The sequence below is a fragment of the Drosophila navojoa genome, unplaced genomic scaffold, assembly GCF_054131105.1.
Source record: "Drosophila navojoa isolate 15081-1374.11 unplaced genomic scaffold, UAZ_NAV_1.0 NAV_Backbone_117, whole genome shotgun sequence".
Classification (NCBI taxonomy): Eukaryota; Metazoa; Arthropoda; class Insecta; order Diptera; family Drosophilidae; genus Drosophila; species Drosophila navojoa.
In genome coordinates, this window is record NW_028301759.1 from 28,893 (window position 1) to 44,175 (window position 15,283).

At 40.3% G+C, this 15,283-nt stretch overlaps 1 pseudogene; it reads right to left on the minus strand.

The window, feature by feature from the left end:
* LOC149090466 (uncharacterized) overlaps positions 1 to 15,283 on the minus strand; it is a 29,040-nt pseudogene extending 13,757 nt beyond the window's left edge.

Sequence of the window (15,283 nt, forward strand, 5' to 3'; positions counted from 1 at the left end):
TTTTTTTTAAAGCCAAATTAAATTAAATTTTCAAAGGGACTGTGAATGAGTATTTCGCAGTCGGTAGCGCCCGACTGCAACGTTCTTACTTGTTTCTTGTTACACTTGCGTCGACACAAAAATTGCGCTCTTACTTTACTCTCATCATTTGTTAGCTCGTTTATAATTGCGAGCTCACTTTGTATGTGTGAATGCATTGCACTCAATCGCTCTAAAACTCGGTTGGCTGTATACAAAAATGTAAAAAAACGATACAAAAACAAATCATTGAAACACTACACTTAACCAGTAGAGCCATTTGAAATTGAATGTCGACTTGAGATATTCTTCCGATACATAGAAAAAGCATTTAAGACACAACAAGAGTTGGACGCCATTAATGCAGATTTAGTGCCTCGGTCACCTTTTGGAGGTGACCAAGGCACTTCTAATGAAGCGAGGTAGTGACAGCCAGCCTAAAATTGAGTGCTTCGCTAACTCCACAAATCTCTAGAAATCTACCGAATATAAAGTTGCCAAGGTTTAGCGGAATATAAGAATTTAATAGGACTTTTTGAAAAATTAGTCGACAACGAACCAGGACTACCAAATATAGAAACGTTTATTCACTTGCTGTCATGCTTGGACCAAGAAGCATTAGGTACTGCTTCATGTACAAAAGCGTTAGCTGCGCTAAAAAATGTGTACAGTGTGTCATATTTTTCAACAGCATTTCGAAACTATTTGATATCCAACACATGTCTGACCCACCAGCATCACCTTTGCGTATGCTGATTGATTCAGTACGTGCCATGCTCATCCATTTAGTAATGATGAAAGCGGACGCTGGCATGCGCTCTAGGTTGGAAAGGGAACCTTGACTACAATAAACTTCCATTGTTGCAAGATTGTGAAGCTGCCTTAAACAGCCGATATCAGCATTTAAGTGCTAAAGAATCATATGGTCCAAGTCGTAAGGTAGTTTAGGATAATAGGAAAAGAATTGGAAAAACTTTACTGGCTGTCGCTCTGCCAAATCATACACAGGGTCCTAAATGTGTGTTTTGCAAAAGGAATGATCACTTTATTCACTCTTGTTCGTCACTGCAGTTGTGAAGATAAAAGATCAATCTGGGTCTCACCATTTAGCTAGAGCTTTATTAGATTCCGACTCACAAGTAAATTTCATAACAGAGGAACTTGCGAAACAGTTAAAATTAAAAAGCAAAGAACTGGGATTCAGTTGTTAGGCATTGCTAATTGTCAGTCATCTGTTCGGCACAGCGTTCAAACCTCGATAGCGTGCCGAACGGACGACATAGAAGAAGATATCAAGGTACCTGATAACGTACGCAACGTATTGATTTGTTGCTCGGGTCTGATATCTTGTTTGATATATTATGAGAAGGCAAAATAAAGGAACCTGGGCTGCAATTGACGGCCTTTAGTTGGATTGTATCTGGTCGCTGCCGAACATCGAATGCAGCTACTAGTTCGTCGACTTTCATTAATGTTGTAAACGACGACATAGTTATAGATTTAATAGTTTGCAAATTCTGGGATTTGGAAGAAAAACCAAATACAATTAATTCGAATTTGTATACCCTCGAGCAACAACTGTGCAAGAAGTCATTTGTAAAGACTTTTTGCCAAACTACCTCGGGTCGGTTCAGAGTGTCGTTGCCAAGCCCAAATTGTCTTGGTACCCCTCACGAAACAGCCAAGCGAAGATGTAACGTCAAATTCAACTTGACGAGTCCCACAGCAATTTTCAACTTATTGTGTGGAGGGAAACGCCAACTGATCTGTTACAAGTCTTTCGTTTAAATACAGTAACGTATGGGACAGCGACTGCTCCATTCTTAGCAATTCTTCTTGATAACAATTCTTCTATTATTATGGTCAGGGGGTAGATATAGGGGTGTAAATTTTAACAAAAACCGGAATTGTTTAAAATATACATTTTAAATTTGGAATTTATAACTGATCTTCGATAACGTTTTTTATCGATACAAAATATCGGAATGAGTTATCGTTTTTTAGTGATAAACTCAATATGCGAGATCGATGGGTTCATACATACGGACGGACGGACACACGGACAGACGGGCACACGGACAGACGGACGGTCAGACAGACGGACAGGGCCAAATCGACTCAGCTCGTCGCCCTGATCAAGAATATATATACTTTAAGAGTTTGCCACGCCTTCTGTCTGTTACATACTTAAAAAAAATAAACAATATACCCATTTTCAATGGGTTCGGGGAATAAAAATTTTTGCAATTCATTTGATAGCGTGTAATACAAGAATTTATATGTTAAAAGTTGCGGACAAATTTTCAAATAGTGAAAAATGTTGATTAATTTTCATACATATAATAATGAGTTATTATTATTAACACAAGAATAATGTGAGATTACTACTGAACTTCACTTCTGAACTTAACTTCTGCGAAATGTTCTATGTTAAACATGAGATAAATTAGTTTATTGTGTGCTTCTTGTGAAATGATTAAGTTGTTATAGATGTCTGTTTTTTTTTTTTACTATATATATTATATATTAGGTCATTGTTGAACGAATACACTTGACTATTATGGTGTTTAGGTTTTATACCCTGAACCCATTGAAAATGGGAAATCAGGGTATAATGGTTTTGTTAAAAGTATGTAACAGGCAGAAGGAGGCGTGGCAGACCCCACAAAGTATATATATTCTTGATCAGGGCGACAAGCTGAGTCGATTTGGCCGTCTGTCTAACTGTCCGTCCGTATGTATGAACGCGTCGATCTCAGAAGATATAAGAGCTAGAGACTTAAACTTTTTTTTAAAATGTCGGTATATTTCGCGCGCATATCGAGTTTATCACTAAAAAACGATAACTCATTCCGATATTTTTTTATCGATAAAAAGCCTTATCGAAAGTCAGTTAAAAAATTATATCTCCTACATCATAATAGCTAGAGTCTCCAAATTTAAAATGTATATTAAGATGTATTTTATACAATTTCGGTTTTTGTTAAAATTTACCCCCCACCCCTAAATCCACCCCCCCACCCTCATCTTTGTAAAAGTCGTATATCAAATACTAGAGACTTGTGCTTCGGTATACACATACATTTTAACATTATGATTACGTTCTGAAAGTTTCATTACGATCGTACGTCTAGAAATTAAATTATTCAACAAATAAGTTCTCATTATATTGCCAACATTGCAGCGCAACCCAAGCGCAATCGCCTGTATATGTGAGTGTGTGTATGCGTGTGTTTGTTTGTATGTGTATGTGTATGTGTGTGCGTGTGTTTGTTTGTATGCGTGTGTGTGTGTGTGTGCGTGTGTGTTTGCTAATTATTATTGAAATATCAGTTGCTTGTAGGGTTCAGGGGATCTCGTAGTCGTGCAGTCTCGACTAGAGCTTTCTTTCTTGTTTTGTATTGATCTTTATTCTTCTGAGCCCGGGTTTATATACCCAGACTCAGGCATAATTTCAAACCTTAAATCTAATATATCTGTTGCTGAGTGTATTGGGCTTTTAGATATTCTGATCTTATCGCAGAGTATGTAAGATTCCGCGTTGGTCTATTAGCTATTCTTATTCTATCGCTGAGTTTAAAGGCTCAGCGCTCGTCTCCTTCGTAATCTGACTCTGGGGTCGCAAGGGTTGTCTATTTATACAGTCCGTACATGTGACCCTTATCTTTTCACAACCCACTACCTGCTAGTTGTTCAGTGCGTCGGAGGCAAGTATTTATCTTCGTATATTCATATGTTCATGCCTGAACATTTTGCGGGGGGCCAAGGTGTGACTTCCGGAATTGCTGTCTGTGGAAATTTTAATAATATACAGGACAAATACAAATTTGACAATTGTTAATATTCTTGACGAAATGATCACCAATCGAATCCTTATGCTCGTGCCTGAACATTCTGCGGGGCCCAGAAAGTGTGACCAGATAAACTTTTTGCTTAAGTGGCGGCTCCCTCCATTGGTCGAACTTCCAATTGGATATATATTGAATTCTTCGATGTCGAAGTTGTGGCTGAAATTCCATTCTCGTCCGAATCCGATGTCGGAATTGGTGGAGCCCAGATCTTCTTTATTGATCTCTTGTCTTTACCAAGCTTTGCTTTTGTTGTTACTAATTGAACTTTATTTTCTTGTTCTGTAGATTCAGTTATATTTCCTCCCATGCGGGGGCTTGCCGCCAGGTTGAAATCCCACGTTTTGAACACAATTTCATCCAAAGCTGCCTGCGATGTTAGTATCTCATGAGCGGTGACTCGTCACTGTTATCCGCAATTGCGGATACTGCCTTCAACATCATTCTTCAGCAGTTCCTTGTCCACTGGCAAATAACGTTTGTAGCGTCTGCATAAACAGTCCCACGCTAACTTGTAGTTACCCACTCCCATTGAGAAATTGCTTATCATTTGTAGGTCTTCTCCTTTGCTTACATCTGTAGCTATAGCAGTTTCGTCTTGTCGCTGATATCCTTTCTGTTGTGGATTATTTTTGTGAACTGCTCGAAGAACGTTGGCCACGTCTTAGGACTTCCATTGAAGTAAGGAAGTTTTTGTTTCGGTCGCTTTGGAGTGTCTTTTTTACGATTTGCAGGTCCTCTAATTTTCTGTTTAGTATGTTTAACAGTTCGTCTAGGCTGGATTCCAGTTCTTCTGTTTCATCGCTGCAAGAGGAATGTTCTACATATCTCGCCCCTAAATCTGCTGACAGGACCTATTTCCATCAGAAAGATAACCTGTACTTATAGGAAAAAATATCTTCCTAGATGTTATGCTCTAAGATAGCAGACTTCTCTGCCATTTCCTTCCGTAATCTTGGAGCTTTTTTATCCACAAGTTTTGCCAACACTTTAATTGGTCTCCTACATCTCGTTGCCCAGCTATAAAGTTGGTGACCCTTATTTTTTCACAGCGCATTACCTACTAGTTGCTGAGTGCGTCGAAGGCATGTATACGATCTTCATATATTCATATTTCATGCCAGAACATTGTTATACCCCGAACCCAATGAAAATGGGAATTCAGGTTTTGTTGAAATGTAAGTAACAGGCAGAAGGAGACGTGGCAGATCCCACAAAGTATATATATTCTTGATCAGGGCGACAAGCTGATTTGGCCCTGTCCGTCCGTCCGTCCGTATGTATGTATGAACCCGTCGATCTCAGAAGACATAAGGCTAGAGACTTAAAATTTGTTTTCCTTGGTTCGTTTATTCACGCGCATATCGAGTTTATCACTGAAAATCGATAACTGCTTCCGATATTTTATTATCGATTAAAAACCTTATCGAAAGCTAGTTATTATATAATTTCGATTTTAGTGGTAATTTACCCCCCACCCCTATATCCAGCCCGTCACCCTCACCTTTGTATAAGTACTACAGACTTACGCTTTGGAATGTATATACAGTACCGAGCAAAAATGAGTGAATGTTTTACAACTTACTTACAACAACTTACAACTTACAACACGCATAAAAATTAAACCATACAAGCAAATGAAGATTTTTTTTTTTTTTTTGTTTATTAATTTGTTCTTAACACATAACAAAACTGCAAGGCTGAATATGCCAAAATCAAAGATTTAGAAATCAAAAACCAAAAAAATCCACATAAACTCAATTTTGCGCATTTATGAATTGCACATACTTTCGCTCTTCTACTTCTCTTCTCAGCCGAAACCATGCAGATTTACCGTTATCTTAGTTCATTGAGTATTCTTCTTATTCGTAGACTGAGCATGTAAATTTACCGTTATCTTAGTTCTTTTATATCCTTACTTGCAAAGCGATACGAAGTGTGTTGAATGCACGTGTTTTCCATTCGTAACAAATTTTAAAAAATTAATGAAAATTAGTTAAAAATGAGGAAAATTTCAATCGACATTGAATATAGTGTTGTGTGCCTGACCGAGAAAGGCTTTCCTTCGCGTACTATTGCCCAAAAGCTTGGTATCAGCCAATCCGCAGTGATCGCAGCTCAAAAGAAACGAAATGTGACTCCGAATACTCAAGTCAAAGGTCGCAAAAAACTGTTGCCGGACTCTGATGCTCGTATAATGATGTCGGAAATGAGGAAGAACAAGCTGCTAACACCAAAGGGTGCTTCTCTAGCGATTAATATAAATGTTAGCGAATGTTATGTCTCATTCGTTAAGAAAAACAAACCTGCACGGTCAGAAAAGAATGTGAAGACGCGTTTGAAATTTGCAAGGGATCACAAAAACTGGAGCATTGATGATTAGAAACGATTTATTTGGTCGGATAAATCAAAATTTAACCGTTTCCAATCAGATGGAAACCAATATTGCTAGCGCAGACCTGAGGAACGCATTCAACCACACCATGTGAAGCAAACGGTCAAACATGGCGGCGGCAGCATTATGGTTTGGGGATGCTTTACTTCGTGGAACTTTGGTCCTGTCCATAGAGTAGAAGGCATCTTCCCAATTTTATTGATAAATGTGCTTATCTCGAAAATGAAATGGGTTTTCAACAAGAATGGGATCCACAACATACAGCCAAAATTGTGAAGGAATGGATTGGAAAATCTGTGGCCAATAGTGAAAAGACGGCTGGGGCAGTATGATGCAGCCCCAACGAGCATAGACAACTTATGAGAGCGCGTAGAAACGGAGTGGAGGCGAATTCCAAGCGAAATGATTCAAAGTTTGGCTGAGAGCATTCCGAACAGATTCAACAAAGTTATTGCTAATAAGGGTTTTTGGACCATATATTAAAATTTGTTAGTTAATTAATTTTTTTTAAGCGTGCAAAATTAAGTTTGTGGTTTTTTTTGGTTTTTGATTTCTAACTCTTCGAATTTGGCATATTCAGCCTTGCAGTTTTGTTATGTGTTAAGAACAAATTAATAAACAAAAAAAAAAAAAAAATCTTCATTTGCTTGTATGGTTTAATTTTTATGCGTGTTGTAAGTCAAAGTTGTAAAACATTCACTCATTTTTGCTGTACATTTGAACATTATGATTAAGTTATGAAAGTTTCATTAAGATCGTACGTCTACTCTATGGACAGAATTTGTATAAAATTCATCTTAATATACATTTTAAATTAGGAGACTCTAGCTTGAAAGATGTAGGAGATATATTTATTTAAGTGATCTTCGATAAGGTTTTTTATCGATAAAAAAGTATCGGAATGAGTTATCGTTTTTTAGTGAAAAACTCGATATGCGCGTGATATATACGAACATTTTAAAAAAAAGTTGATGTCGCTAGCTCTTATATGTTCTGAAATCGACGCGTTCAAACATACGGACAGACGGACGGACGGACAGACGTCCTGCTGCTGAAATATTTTCCGCTGCCCGTGCTCTTGATTCTACCAAATCGACCTCATGTGTCGTGTCGCGCAGTGGGAGCAGCCCTAACGGACGAGCAACCTTACCAATAAACAATTCTAAAGGACTTTCCTTTGTTACACAACTTACTGTACAATTTAAGGCAAACTGAACATCTCCTAACGCGTCCTGCCAAGATCAATTGCTAGTCTCAACTGCAGTTAACTGATTTTTCAAGGTGTTCATAGTCCGTTCATCTTGTCCGTTTGCTCTACTTGCGCCCGTCGCAATTAAATCCAAGCATATTTTCTGTTTAGAACAAAACTTGCTAAACTTTGTGCTGGCGAAACACCTACCCTGGTCTGCAATTATGAGGTTTGGTACTCCAAACAATGATACAGCTGATGTCACAGCACTTATGCAACGCTCAGCATCAATCTTGACCGTGTGTGTTAAATAGACAACTTTAGTGAAAGCATCTATTTGGACAATAACATACTCCTTTTGATCAGACTTCTCACTTAGTTTTCCTGTGATGTCTATGTGTATTGTGTGCCACGGTGTGTCAACCTTTGGTATAGGATGAAGTCTAACCTGAGTTTTGCCTGAAGACGACTTTGAAATCTTGCAAGTAATACAACTTTCGACGAAGTTTCGTATATACTTGGACATGTTTTCAAACCAGTAATAGTCATAGGCCTTATCCAACGTCTTCTCCCAGCCTGAATGCATGATTGATTCATGAATCTGATTTATTACAGACATCTGAACGCTCTTGGGACAATTGGCAAAGATCGAGTTCTACCATTTCTCTGGATTTTACGATATAATATTCCCCCTCTTAACTCATAAGTTTCTCTCAAGTCCTCGGGCAAAGAATTCTCTTTCAACTCTTTCACGATATTACTGATATCAGCATCTTTGCGCTGTTCAGCCATTAGCCAATCACTAGACATGTCTGACAGATAAACTCGCTTTTCCTGGATCTTATAAATATTAATCGCATTAGTAGATTTCTCGAAAAGAAGTCAGCATGAGCCATTCTCTTGCCCTCTCCATACTGCAAATCAAACGTGAACTTTCTGGGAGATAGGTCGCGTTTAGTTCTTGACGCTTTGAGTGAGTTACAATCAGTGAGAACGACGAACTCTCCGCCCGTCAAATAATGTCGGAAATGCTTTATAGCCATAACAACCGTAAGAGTTTTTAATTCGTAAGAATGATATCGTGACCTAGTAGGTGAAGTTTCCTTACTGAAAAACTCAACGACATGAGGCTTATTGTTGATTCTATGTAATAGAATGGCTCCGTATCCTAGAGCACTTGCATTTGTATGCAACTCAATTGGGTATTGGGGGACAAAGATTACTAAGACTGGCTTCTTATTTATTCATGTTCTGTCTTCGAGACAAACTCGTTCTTTTCCGACGTCAAAATATATAATCGCTTCATCCTTGTACAAATTGCCGAATATATGATGCCAATCCGATAAATTGCCTTCAGGCCAAAACCGACTTGGGAGGTGGTAGAGCAGTTAGTGCTGAGGTTTTAAGTGGATTCGGGCGTATATGGCCTGCGTTTACTTCATATCCTAAATATTGAACTGTCGACGTCAAGAAGGAACACTTTTTAAAATTGAACGAAAACCCGGCATTGGTAAGAAGATCCAGAGTGATCTGTAATCTTTTTCAAGGCTTCACTTATCGTTGCACCCACAATTAATACGTCGTCCATATAAACTACAACAAATGTATTTGCATGTTCTCCAAGTGTTTGCATCCCTGTACACTGAAAGACTGAAGGTGCGTTTTTAAGACCAAACGGCATTGACAAATACTCGTACTGGCCATTAAGGGTGACAAAAGCTGTACACTCGATCGAATCTTCATGCATAGGGATTTGGTAATATCCGCTTGCCATATCTAAACATGTGAAATATTTCGCTCCATGAAGTCTTGCTATCTGATCTGCTATGAGGGGCAAAGGAAACTGTATTAGCATTTAATTCGCGGTAATCGACTCACAGTCGATGGGAGCCATCTTTTTTGTTTACTAACATCATAGGACTTGCAAATGGTGAGCAACTTGGTCTGATAACTTTGCATTCCAGTAACTCTCTAATTTTGTCTCGTACCAACTTTCTTTCATTTGGACTAAGTCTGTACGGTCTTCTTTGCACAGTTTTTCTAGGGTCTATTAATCTAATGTTCATGTCTCCTGTATTAACTCTCGAAGAAGGAATCCCTTTAATAAAAGATTTTGAATATTTTTCCAATATGGAGGTTAGCGTATCTTTCTTTCTATCTCCATCAACGAATTTCCGGGAGACATAATGAAATGAAACCCATTAGACAATATTTCTCGACCAATCATGACATCATTTTTCAAGTTTTCATCCCCCAAAAACATGGAATAGTATCTCAATGCAATAATTGTTAATTCTTACATTACTAAGTATTTGCAATGTACTACTAATATTACCATTGCCAATACCCTTTAACATAACTACATTGTTAATTCTTTTATCAACTAACTTAGAACTTATCTTTTCTTTGACCAATGAACATTCCGTCCCAGAGTCGAACGTTGTTATGAAAATTTCTCCTTGATGAACCATCTCTCTTTTGGGCTCGACGACTTCGCAAAGATGCACTCGTTTCTCCTGATGCGCACCCTTGTCCTTTTCCGTTTTAGGCTTACTGCAGTAAGTTGAAATGTGGCCAGCCTTACCACACTTGTAGCAAGTCACTTTTTATGGTTGATGATGACCAGATGCGCTTTTCCTATTACGCTCTGCAACACGGGGAGGAAAATTGAGCTGCAATCTAGCTCTACACTCAGCGATCTTGTGCCCCATTCTTCCACAGTGATGACACCTTATCATTGACAGTTTCTGCCGCTTCATATCCAATTGAGCCGAGTCTTCTTGTGGAGCTTTCTTGCGTTTATTGGATGTAAAAGCTTTAAATTCGGATTACAGCTCATTCCTAGTGCGCAAGTTCGATGTGAAAGTCAATCGCTTTAACCTGGGATCAACGTGGGCCAAGTGAGCAAGCGTCACAGAAATAGCAATCTGTTCTACATCCATCTCACGCCATTTAGCAATGAGTGATGTCTTCATGCGACTAGCGTAATTGGAGAGGCATTCTCCGTCGGCCGGGCAACTTGATAACATTGCCAAAAAAGTAGCTGCTGGTGTTTCTACACTGGTAAAGCTCTGAACAAAAAGTTTCTTGAATTCGGCCCAAGTTATGTCAGGATAACATGTTTGTGAAAGCGACTGCGATGCACTGCCATCCAACGCTGTACTCAAGGCCAACACTAACGCACTGCCTTTTATGGGATTTTCCGCCATGATGATATTCTGCCTTTTATTGCAATGCTTTTACAAGCTCGATTAAATTTTTATTTTGTTGCTCAATTAATATTCGTAATGGCTCATAGTGAGCCATATCTCACTTCTGATGTTGAAGCACTAGTATTTTCTTGGTTAATTTTCATTGTGCAGTGAGTTTCGGTGGCGGACAAGTTCCAAACGTTACTGACTTCTCTGTCTCAAGCGTTTCTTGTGCGTGCCACCGAACCACACTCAGCGACAGCTACAAACGCTGTCGCCCTGCTACAACGGGACATTTCCATGCTAAAAATCATATTCGACAAATCACAACACTCCAAACGGCTGACGCAATATTCTTATGAAATTACAGCAGTCGCAAAATTCAAAGAATAGCAAAACAACTCCTATTTCACATACTGACCACCAAGTACTCTCAAGTTGCGCTCATGTGTGACCAAAACAACCACCATACTCTGTCAGAGCATTCTTTGTTCAAGGGCATCGAACACACACAGGCTCAACTCACACACGCACAAGTGCGAAGGCACGCATAAAGGAAAATAGAAGCACAATTACAGTGCGCGCCAACATATTATTACTACTTGCATTTCGACATATACATAAGTCTACACGCCTTCTTTGGGCGGAGAAAAATCCATCACAGCTCGTTGGACTTGGGAGGTCAACCTGCGTATACACACTAAATTTCAGGACTCTAGCATCAATAGTGCCTAAAAAATAGCAGAATTTACAAATTCACTACCACCCATCTTTAAAGAATCGAAGCATTAGCTCACGTGCAAAATTTCAGCATTCTAGACAGCGGAGATATATCCGCCATAGCTGGTGATCTTGGGTGGTCGACGCGGATCCTCATACCAAATTTCGGCTTTCTAGCTCTTCAACTAACATGATTTCTGGCATATCGGAAAATGCATTTTACGATTTGCCACGCCCCTAGTGAGCGGATCGGGAAAATTTTAACACTTTATAAATCGGAGATATACACTAGTATATGTTATAAATTTCAAGTCTCTAGCTTCAATAGCGCCGAAATAGACTGCGTTCATACGGACAGGCGGACGGACAGCTAGAAGGGCAATGTCCAAAACCACAGCTGTGGTGAGGTTGCATTTTCGAAGCCGAGAGAGCGAGAACGAATTACTTTTAAATACTAGAAGCGAGCGGAAATGCTTAAGATTTTCGGCAGCTTGAATTATTTCGACGCTCGACGCGAGCGGCAGCCTCCCTTTTTTTTTAAAAACTCGTCGCGTAACAGTAGTCAACAACATTAGTACTACTAAGCCCGCGCAAGTCCCACACCGCGTGGTTGCTTAACCTCTAATAGTACCCTTCCCCTTCTCCCTTTTCTCTAACACTGCATGTCCACTTACGAAGACGTCTAAACGCCTTTTTATCTTCTGATTATGAGCCATTCCACATCTTTCCCATTATCAAAGAGAAGTGGCTATTGACTCTATTGAAAACAAGTAAGAAGACTCTAGTCGAGACTGCTCGTCTAGGATATACCATGAACCCTCCAATCTGATATTTTAATCACTCTGCACTGCTCTTAGGCACACATACATACACACGCCTTATGCAAAGGTGATGGTGACGGGGTGGATATAGGGGTATGGAGTAAATTACAAGAAAAATCGAAATTATATAAAATGCACATGAATCTACATTTAAAATTTGGGTTTTAATCGATAGTAAAATATCGATATGTGTGTGATATACACGGACCTAGGAAAAAAATTTCAAGTCTCTAGCTCTCAACCGTTGAGCAGCTGACGGCTATTTCGATGTATTTTAAAATATAAATAGAAAACCCATTTAATTAATATATTCACCAGCAACACACACCAAACGCCTAGACAAATCTATGGAAATTCACGCTCGCCTTACTATAAACAAATTAATCGCTCCCACACTCTAAGACGTGACAAGATCACATTACATCCTTTTTAAGGCGATCAACGGTCAGCGTAATCCAAAGTTCAACAAAGCTCGAAGAAAGATCCAGAAAACCAAAAGCTCGAAATCAAAATCTAATTTAAGCAGTTCATGTGTAATCGAGTTTCAGTCGCATTTTGTTCTTGTGTTAAAAATCTTAGATAAGTTCAATTGTACTCCATTGTAAAATAAAAATGATTTTTAAAAAACCTACAACGTAAAACTTATTATTATAGATGTATATATTTAGGCAATTTAAAAAAAAAAAAAAATCTCTTGTAAAAATCATGTTGGTTACACCACATTCATTTTTGAGTTTTTCGTACTTTCCAGATTCTGGTGGTTTCTTTGCGATGTCGGAAATCTGGCGGAGAGTGTCTGCATCCAATGAAGTTATTATAGTGAAGCACTTGGCTTGATCCGATTTGATGTTATGTATATGCATCAATATGTGTGAACTCAATTCATGGCCACAGACCCAGAATTGTGGGAAGCGAACTGTGTGGATGGCGTTCACAGCATGTGCAGTAGTTGTTACTTGCGTTTCTCCGCTGTCGTTTTCAGCTTGTGCGTGCATGTCGCTGTTCGTTGAGACTTCTTGGGCAGATGTTGAAGCTTTTTCGTCAAGAGTTACAACCATTTTGGGAATATTAAAGTTCTCTCTAAATCGGGGTCACCATATGTGGTTACACCACATTCAAAACACGATATGTATTTAAAAGTAAATTATATTTTATTGGCGCGTAACAAGCGCGTGTAATTTTATCATTCTTTTTCTTAGAGAAGTGCCGTAACTCGATTACAACTATCGATAAAAACTACTATTAAAGATTATCGTAATGTGTTGAATTTATTGTTGAGATTTAACACATCGATTTGTTAGATATGTCCGAAGAGGTTTAACTGAAATGTCAGGTCTATAACGCAAAATGCTGGTTTGAGTCTCTCGACCCATATATTATGTGTAGTTTGTAACGAACCTTCGGTTTATCCCGAGTCTAAGCTGGGCTAGTTTCAGCTGACTGTGGATTCGTGCGAACAAATTTATTTGTTGAATCCCCTGCGATATTAATAGTCACTTGTGAATTTAGGTTTTATAGCGTAAATATATATTCTCTTGAATAAGTTTGAAATGTACACGTCACTTAAAGTTATGCTGGCTCGCTGGTTGGCTTTAGCGAAGCACACTTACCGAGCGCTGGTTCAACGCACTCCGGCTGGGAGAGTGTTGTGCTAAAAAGACGCTAGTTTACCGGTACGATTCGGGAAACGCCAGGACTTCGGTCTGAACAAAACTCTGGCGGTTCGCTCAGATATGCAGGCTTCTCCTACTATCCCACTCGCTCACAGCACAACACTAGCTTCGCTTTCACTCACAAACACTTCTCTTGCGCACGGCTACGTGAACTTACTCAGATGTGCAGGCCTCGCTTAAGCCGCTGATATGCACCGATGTCCTGATCGGTGCCGCCGATGCTGCTGATGGCCAATTTCGTTGTCGCAAGGATTCCCACTGGATGTCCTTGCTGTTCCCACGATGTCCTTGCTGTCCTTTGAAGTCCTGGGAGTCCTGCTTTACCACTCGCGTTGACTTTTACTAATCACTTTTCACTCGCTTAATCGTCACTCAATCACCATATAATCCTCTCAATCATCTGAATCCTCAAATGGAGCCGCCGGTGGCCTTTTATAGCCCAGCCACAGGCCCTGCTTCGGGTGATAACGGGGCCCGTTCGGCTCTGGAGCGGGGCCTTTCAGCCGCTCGTGCCCATACAAACGGTAAAGTGGCGTGATCCGGGTGACGCCACTTTCCCGCCAAATTGCGTGGCAGCCTCCCATTGGCCGAAGTACCGTTGGTGCCCTGCGAGTGAAAGTGATCACTACTATCACCCGGCACGAACGGCACCTCGGCTCCCCAGCAACGGTAAAGTAGCGTGATCCGGGTGACGCCACTCTCCCGCCAAATCGCGTGGCCGCCTCCCATTGGCTGAAGTACCGTTGGTGCCCTGCGAGTGAAAGTGATCACTACTATCACCCGGCACGAACGGCACCTCGGCCAACGGTCACCGATAATCGTCGTGCGTGCGACGCGAACCCATTGCTGAATCTGTAGGAGCGAAAGAGACCGCCTCTAACAGGACTTTGACCCCCTTTCCAGTGCGAGGGTCGCTCCTACAGTATTCGCGTCGCTGTGTGGAGCAACATGTATATGCACGTATGTGCATATAAACGCACAGCAAATACGTACGTTCATATACATTAATACGTGCATACCTATATTGCTCCTCACACTCCCCTCTTCCTTCGGGAAAACACGAGACCATCGTGTTTGAATTTGGCGCCCGTCTCCGCTGCGCTGCTCCGTTTTGCGCTGCTCCATTTTGCGCTGATCGCCGCTGTTAACGCACTGTTAACGCCATCAGCTGCATTTCCGCTTACCGCTGGTAATTCTGTATTCTGCCGGTAAGTGAATGGAGTTCAATATTTTTTTAATTTTCCATAAAATTACCAAACATATGTTTTCAGGCCGGGCATCTTTTCCTTTATGCCCCCTTGACCTGATGGCCTGCCGCTGCCAATGCCCATGCCGGGCGCTGCTGCAAAACTCGCCTGTCGGTTTGCAGCCCCCAGTGGCATTGGCGCATGTGCGCGCGTCAATGGCCATTTCGCCCATTTGGCGCAT